Genomic DNA, 7,418 nt, shown 5'->3' on the forward strand with positions numbered 1-7,418 from the left:
GGGGCTCTCACAACTTCATGAAGAATAGCAATTGTTAGAAAGTACTTCCTTTTGTATTAGGCTGAATGTTTCTTGTTCTACTTTCCACCCATTGCCCTTAATTTTCCCTCTGGTGTTAATGTGAGCATGCCATCATCTCCCTTGGAACAATTAAGAGCTCCTTTCTTCACAAAGTTGGTGGTTAGTGTGGCCATGGAACCTGGAGCTCTACCTCCAGCAAAGAGCAAATTATTTATTTATTTTTTTTGGTTCTTTCAGAAAATCAAACTCATGTGCTGCATTCTGCATTTGGCCCAAATATTAAATCACCACTTGTTCTCTTATTTATTAACTAAGAGGCCTGGTGCACAAAATCCGTGCACTGGGGTGGAGGCCAGGGGGGTCCCTCAGCCTGGCCTGTGCCCTCTTGCAGTCCAGGAGCCCTCGGGGGATGTCCAACTGATGGCTTAGGCCCACTCCCCCACGAGTAGGCCTAAGCTGTCAGTCAGATATCCTTAGTGCTGCCATGGAGGTGGGAGAGGATCCCACCACCAGCTGTGAGACTGGCTTCTGGCTGAGCAGCGCTCCCCCTGTGGGAACACACTGACAGCCAGGAGGCAGCTCCTGCATTGAGCATTTGCCCCCTGGTGGTCAGTGCATGTCATAGCTATTGGCTGTTCCGCTGTTTGGTATATTTGTATATTAGCTTTTTATTATATAGGATTGATATAGATATAAGATTGCTTGTGGCAGTCATTGATAAGAAAAGGATCACTGGTTTCATTTATAAAAAAATAATTCTCAATTATTTCATCATACTATTTTGTTGTGTGTATGTGTGTGCTCTTCTAAATATATTTCAAGTTCTTTCCAAAACAAGGCGTTAGAAACCCCAAAGTTCAGGTATGCCTCTGGGCTGGGTCCAATTGCATTCATGCCTCGGTATAGAAGATATGAAGAAGGACATCTCCTATCTGTGATGCAGGACCCCCTCCTCCAGGGCATCTGTCCTTGGTTGATTCCAGAGGTGGCAGCAGTGGCCAACATGGAAAACACACTGGACTTTTCCTTTGGAAGTGGGACATCACCATCTTTTCCATGACTTTTTCCCTCCAGTTTCTTAACATATAGAAGAAAGTAACCTACTTTGAAGAAACTGGATAATTCCAAAAAACATAAACACATGCTTCCAAAGCAGTGTGTGTTCAGATATTCTGGGTTTAATTCAGCTGCTGGATGAGCTGATTGATGCGTTCACCTCGATAACCAGGAAGCCCACCTCCTTGAGGAAGCCCACTCTATTCTTGGGAGCATGACAGGCCACTGAGAGATGGAAAGGGCACAAGAATCCTGAGATCACCTGGAAATTCTTCCTTGGGAAGGCAATTTCATGAATGAGGTCTTCCAAGCAAATGACACCAAACTTCCCCAGATGCTCCTCAATCACTGTGTTGTCTGTCAAAGGGATGATCTTGACCTTGGCTTGCCCACATTTGAAGATGAGCTCCCGGACAGACTTCAGATTTAGAAGTCCATTGGAGGTCACATAAGGTTCCATTGTACACATTGTTTTTATGGTCTGGGGGGTCACTTTGACAAAAACACCACTGAAAATCTTCTTCAGGTGAAGCCTTGCAATCAATGGTCCTTTGTACCATTAAGCTCACTCCATTGATCCTTTGGAAACCATAAGGTTTCACTTCTAGTTGTCTGAGGTGCACTTTGTCATGTTGTTGCCGCCGGGCATCATGTAGGAACCATTCCAGTCGCTTAAATCTGATATCTTTTTCTTTCCTCTGCTCCTTCTTTTCCAAAAGTGCCCGCTTAGCCTGGGTGGCTTTGAGGGCATGATAAGCCTTCCTCTTTTTTTGGAGATTTTCTGGAACCAAAGGGAACTTTTTTTTTTTGCTGATCCTCAGCCATCCTTCTAATGCACATCATCATACTATTTTTTAAAATATGATTCTTATTTCCAATTTCCTCTTTTCCTACTTCTGAATCATTATTTATCCTGTTTCCCCATTCCTTCTCATTTACCATACACAAAGTTAAGCTCAGTATCACCTGCAAATATAATAAATATGTGTGGTTTTACATCTTCCCAGTTAATGATGAAAGATAAAACAATATTGCACCTGGCAGCCTAAAATAAAGGCTACCATCAATAGTCATATTAGAAGCTAGCTTGCACTAAATAAACTGTTTTATAATGTAAAATGTATATTCTAAATTTACTGATGGACATTTAGTGAAGGAAATAATTAGAAGTGATGATAAGTTATGCCTACCTAATTACAGTGTTCCATAACTGTCACTTTCAACTGATAATGGATTGATCTGATGGGTCTCATAGTTCTTCACAGTCATTAGGTGCCAGCTATTACTTTCTGTATCACTGTCTGTCTCTCAGATTCCTAACAAATTCTTATTTATGTCTCTTATCAAGTCAAAGTTTACTTTTCTGCGATGAAAGTAGTGCACTCTTACAACTGTATAGTGAACACTGGAAACACTCTCAAATATTGTCTTATACATTTTTAAGTGTTCTTAGTGATGAACCATTGTAAAGCAAAGTAAATATGCTATGTATATTTTCATTAGTTACTATTCTAATAGTAATTTGAACCATTGTCCTTTGCCAGATGAGCAGACGAAGAGAGAGAACAATATGAAAACATAGCACTGTTCTATTTACACATTATGGCAAATAATAATCACTCATTTTATACAAGAAATAGTAAATTTGAGTTTCATTTATTGATATTAATAATTGTGTGATGCATTTGGATTAAAAAGGTGAGACAAAAACTAGATGTGTTAAGTGAATTATTTAAAAACTAATTTTTTAAGGAGACTGTTAGAGAATATATTGCAATTAAGCATCTATATTGATGAAATTTTTTTCCAGTGGTTGGTTTTATTGAGTTTGTTGTCATTGTATAGAAGTATCATATACCTTTCAAATAAAGGTTTTGCTTTTCTTTGTAGTTATCTGTACCTGAAATCTGTTATCTTATTCAAATCATAATACTTCTATTTTTGAAATATATAAAGCATATCCTCATTTTTTCCTAAGTAAAATGTCAATTCGAAACATTAGATTTTATTTCATTTATACAGGTAGAGCACCTATTATCTTTATCAGAGTAAATAAGTTTTCACACATAAGGCTAAACTATTTCTAATTCAGCAGTGCACGGGGAATTTCTATTTTAAAGCAAAGAAAAGAGCACTCAGCCTATATCACCACAAATCTGTTCAGGTGGAACAGGATAGGATGACATGACAGTCAGGCAGCAGGCATGATATGACAGCTTATAGACAGACTATGAAAGGGAACTTTGAAGAAAGGAGCAGCTGTATTCTACTGTATTCTGCAATTAAAGCTATTAAGGCAAAAGGAAATTATCTTCACTTCCACCTTCTTGATTCTGAGCTATCTCTCTGCACTGTTATAACAAAGCCTGATGTATTTATATTTCATTGTGATAAACATAATTGATGTCATAAGCATTTTAAAATGATCACTGTATAATATATGCTTTTAAGAAACACTGTATTTATTATTATAAATGTTCAAATACTTATTCTGAATGATACTGAAGTTCATGAAAGTATACTTTAAATATTGTCAATGGCAAAATAAGTCATTTTGAAGATGAACTTTCTAATTAGTTATGTAGTAGTTGAAGTTTCTAGTACTCTTCCCAGAAATTAGTTATACGAGAAAAAAAATGATAAGTCAAATAGTGTACATCATTCAGAATCCATATATATATATGGAGGTTGAGACTCCATCACGGTCATGACCGGCTCAGGAGAAGAGGCTGGGCTTGGCTCCGAGCCTGAGAGAACAACACGCAGGCAGGGCCTGAGCCTGAGAGATCAACACAGAGGGGCACCTGTTCTGAACCTCTGCGGCGCGGCTGGGGGCAGGCCCCCAGTAGACACACACACACATGGGGCGCCTGCTCCGAGCCTCCAAGGCACAGCTGGGGGCAGGCCCCCAGCGGACACACACACACACACACACACACACACACACAGGGCACCTGCTCTGAGCCTCGACAGCGCGGCTGGGGGCAGACCCCCAGCAGACACACACATGGGGCACACACAAGGGGAGCAGGCCTAAGCTGTCAGTAGAACATCCCCTGAGACTCCAAGACCGTGAGAGGGGCAGGCTGGGCTGAGGGACCCCCACCCCCAGTGTACAAATTTCATGCACCAGGCCTCAAGTCTATATATATAAAAGCTTAAGCAACTGTTAAGATAGAATGACCAGAATGACTGGTTGCTATGATGCGCACTGACCACCAGGGGGCAGACAGTCAACTCATGAGCTGCCCCTGGCCTGCAGGCCCTAATTGCCGGATGTGGCCTGCCGGCCAACCTCCTAGTCCCTCTCCCTGGCCGGCAGGCCCCCATCACCTGTTCGAGGACAGGCCCCCAACTGGGATAGGGAACTGGGGGTGGGTGGTGGTGGACGTGGCCCCTTTCCCAGGGGGGCTGAGTGCCTGCTCCCTCTACGGGGCTCACAGCCAACCTCCTGGGTCCCTCCCCACAGCTGGCAGGCCCTAATTGGCCCATCGCCCACCTGCTGTGATGGCGGTTGGCCCTCCCGCTGGCCAGCAGACCCTGATTACCTGGAAGCTCCTGATCACCCAATCAGGGCTGGGCCCCATCTGGGATGGGGAACTGGGGGTGGGTGACTGTGACCAACCTCCTGCTGCGCCTAGGCAGGGAGCTGTGACCTCTCGCTGGCTACCTGAGGGTGAGAGTGACGGGGACAGAGGTGTGGTGAGAATGCGGGGTATCTGCTGAGCTTGCTCTGACTCCCCATGCTAACCTCTCTCTGGATTCCAGGGTTCATGCCCTGTGCTCAGGTGCCAGGAGCCCATGAGGAGCTTGCCCTGTACCTGTGTGGCCTCTTCCAGGTGAGCCAGACTGCAACCGCTGGGACCGCAGGGGCCAGTTGGGCTCCCCGTGGGTTCCAGTCCAGCCCGGCTCCTGCCCTGGTGGTCTTGGTCCCAATCAGGCTTGGCCTCTGCCCTGATCCTGGGCTCCAGCTGAGGGCCCTGCCCGGGCACTGAATGTGCTCATGGCCATGGCCTCAGACCGGGTGCCATGATGGGTCCCTTGCTCTCTACCCACAGCCCCTCTCCAGCAACCCATCCCTGTGCTCATCGCTCCTTGGAGTAGAACTGCAGCTGCTTTTCCTGCTGCTTCTTCTGGATAAATGCCATGGAGGGTGGTGGGCATGGGCCCAGGATGCAGGGACATCGCTGCCACCTGCCACACAAGAGCCGGTCTGCGAGGCCAGTCAGGAGAGAGCGCGCTGCCCAGATGGCTTCTGCATGGCACTACTGGGGGGGCCAGAGGCCCACATAGCACCCCGGCCCATGACATCCAGCCGTGCTCATTGCATCTCTGTGTGGGGATTGGGGCGCTGTGACTCTGGTGGAGGGGAACGTGTGGGGCCCAACGGCCCAGGTGCTTCCCAGGGCCCAGAGCTCAACTGGGACCTGTCCTTCCATGCCAGATGCTCGTACTTTGATCTCCAGCCAGGCCTAGGGACCTCAGCCATGCATGAATTTTGTGCACCGGGCCTCTAGTATTTTTATAAAAATGATATTGCAAAAAACAGAGTAAATGTCATAGACATAAGCCACTCTCAGTTTCCTGAGTACACATATCTCTACATTACTCTTCTGTGTCCTGTTCACATGAAATATTATAGTACAAAGATGTGAGCCTTTATAATTAAACAATAGAGGCCTGGTGCACAAAAATTTGTGCACTTGGGGGTGGGGGGGTCTCTCAGCCCAGCCTGAGCCCGCTCGCAGTCTGGGACCCCTCAGGGGATGTCTGCCTGCTGGTTTAGGCCCACTCCCCAGGGGATTGGGCCTAAGCTGGCAGTCAGACATCCCTCTGGCAGCCTGGGAGCCCTCGGGAGATGTCCACTTGCCAGCGGGGAGAGGACCTAAGCTGCAGTCGGACATCCTTAGCGCTGCTGAGGAGGCGGGAGAGTCTCCCGCCACCACCACAGTGCTGGCAGCCATCAGCCTAGCTTGTGGCTGAGCAGAGCACCCCCAGTGGGAGCATACTGACCACCAGGGGGCAGCTCCTGCATTGAGCGTCAGCCCCCTGGTGGTCAGTGTGTGTCATAGTGACCAGTCATTCCCAGTTGTTCTGCTGTTAGGGTCAATTTGCATATTAACCTTTTATTATATAGGATAGAGGCCTGGTACACAGGTGGGGGCCGGCTGGTTTACCCTGAAGGGTTTCCTGGATCAGGGTTGGGGTCCCACTGGGGTGCCTGGCCAGCCTGGGTAAAGAGCTGATGGCTGTTTGCAGGCTGGTCAAGCCCCTCAATGAGGACCCTCACCCCATGGGAGTGTGGCAAGCCTGGGTGAGGGGCTGAGGGCTGTTTTCAGGCTGGCCACGCCCACCGGCTGGAAGCAGGTATCTGGGATTTATTTAACTTCTATAATTGAAACTTTGTAACCTTGGTCCGGCTGGAAACCTCGGTTGCCCCTGACAATATGCTTCCTCCATTGCTGGGTTAACCCAAGCCTTCTGCTCGCTCCAGCTCCGTGGCCGCCTCCATCTTTGTGATGGAGTGAGGAAGTGACGGAGTGAGGGAGTGACAGTTAATTTGTGTAGTACTCTTTTCTTAGATAGGATTTTCCACTATTTAAAAGGAAATACAGATTGAGATGAGGAAAAAAGTAATATACCGGCCCCAAATTCTAGACAGACTTGGGTGCCAATTCTGGCTCTGTCACTTATCTGCCAAGTGACCTGATTTAGAGTAAAAAGACTGAAAATGTTAGCTTTGGGGCTACTTTGTCCACAACTATCCCAAGTGCTAAGAGTAGTACCTGACACACATTGGACTCATGATACTACCTGCTTGGTGGAAAAATGAATGAATGATTAGCCCTAGGAAGACATTTAGAATGACATTTGTAAAGTACTATGTATTATAGTCCTCTCCAACTTTAATTCTTCATATCTCCTATATTTTCCACAATAGCAGCTAGAACAATATATGTACTGAAGTTTTTCATTAGAGTATTTGGGTTCAATTATTATATACTAGAGGCCCAGTGCATGAAATTCTTGCACTGGTAGGGTCCTTAGTGACTGGTGACTGCCGGCCTGGTATTCCCTCCCTTCCCCCAGCTGACCTGCCCTCTAGTCGAACTCCTGGAAGAACTCCGGTCATGGAGACAATTTGCATACTATGCTTTTATTATATAGGATAGCAGAGTATGTGACTACCCATTTTAAAAGGGACAATCTAACAATAGACATCTTTCTCTAAAATGCAAACTTAATAGTTCCCTCAAACATTGAAAGAACTTAAGAGACAGAGGTGACATCTCTTTCCAAACTAAACTTATATTTTATATTGATAAAATCTAGTTTAAAAT

General features: G+C 45.9%; 1 pseudogene; it reads right to left on the reverse strand.

The window, feature by feature from the left end:
* Nucleotides 1-1,154: 1,154 nt before the first annotated feature.
* Nucleotides 1,155-5,262, reverse strand: LOC102247811 (annotated as a pseudogene).
* Between the last annotated feature and the right edge of the window lie 2,156 nt (nucleotides 5,263-7,418).

Source organism: Myotis brandtii, unplaced genomic scaffold (genome assembly GCF_000412655.1).
Source record: "Myotis brandtii unplaced genomic scaffold, ASM41265v1 scaffold179, whole genome shotgun sequence".
Taxonomy (NCBI): Eukaryota; Metazoa; Chordata; class Mammalia; order Chiroptera; family Vespertilionidae; genus Myotis; species Myotis brandtii.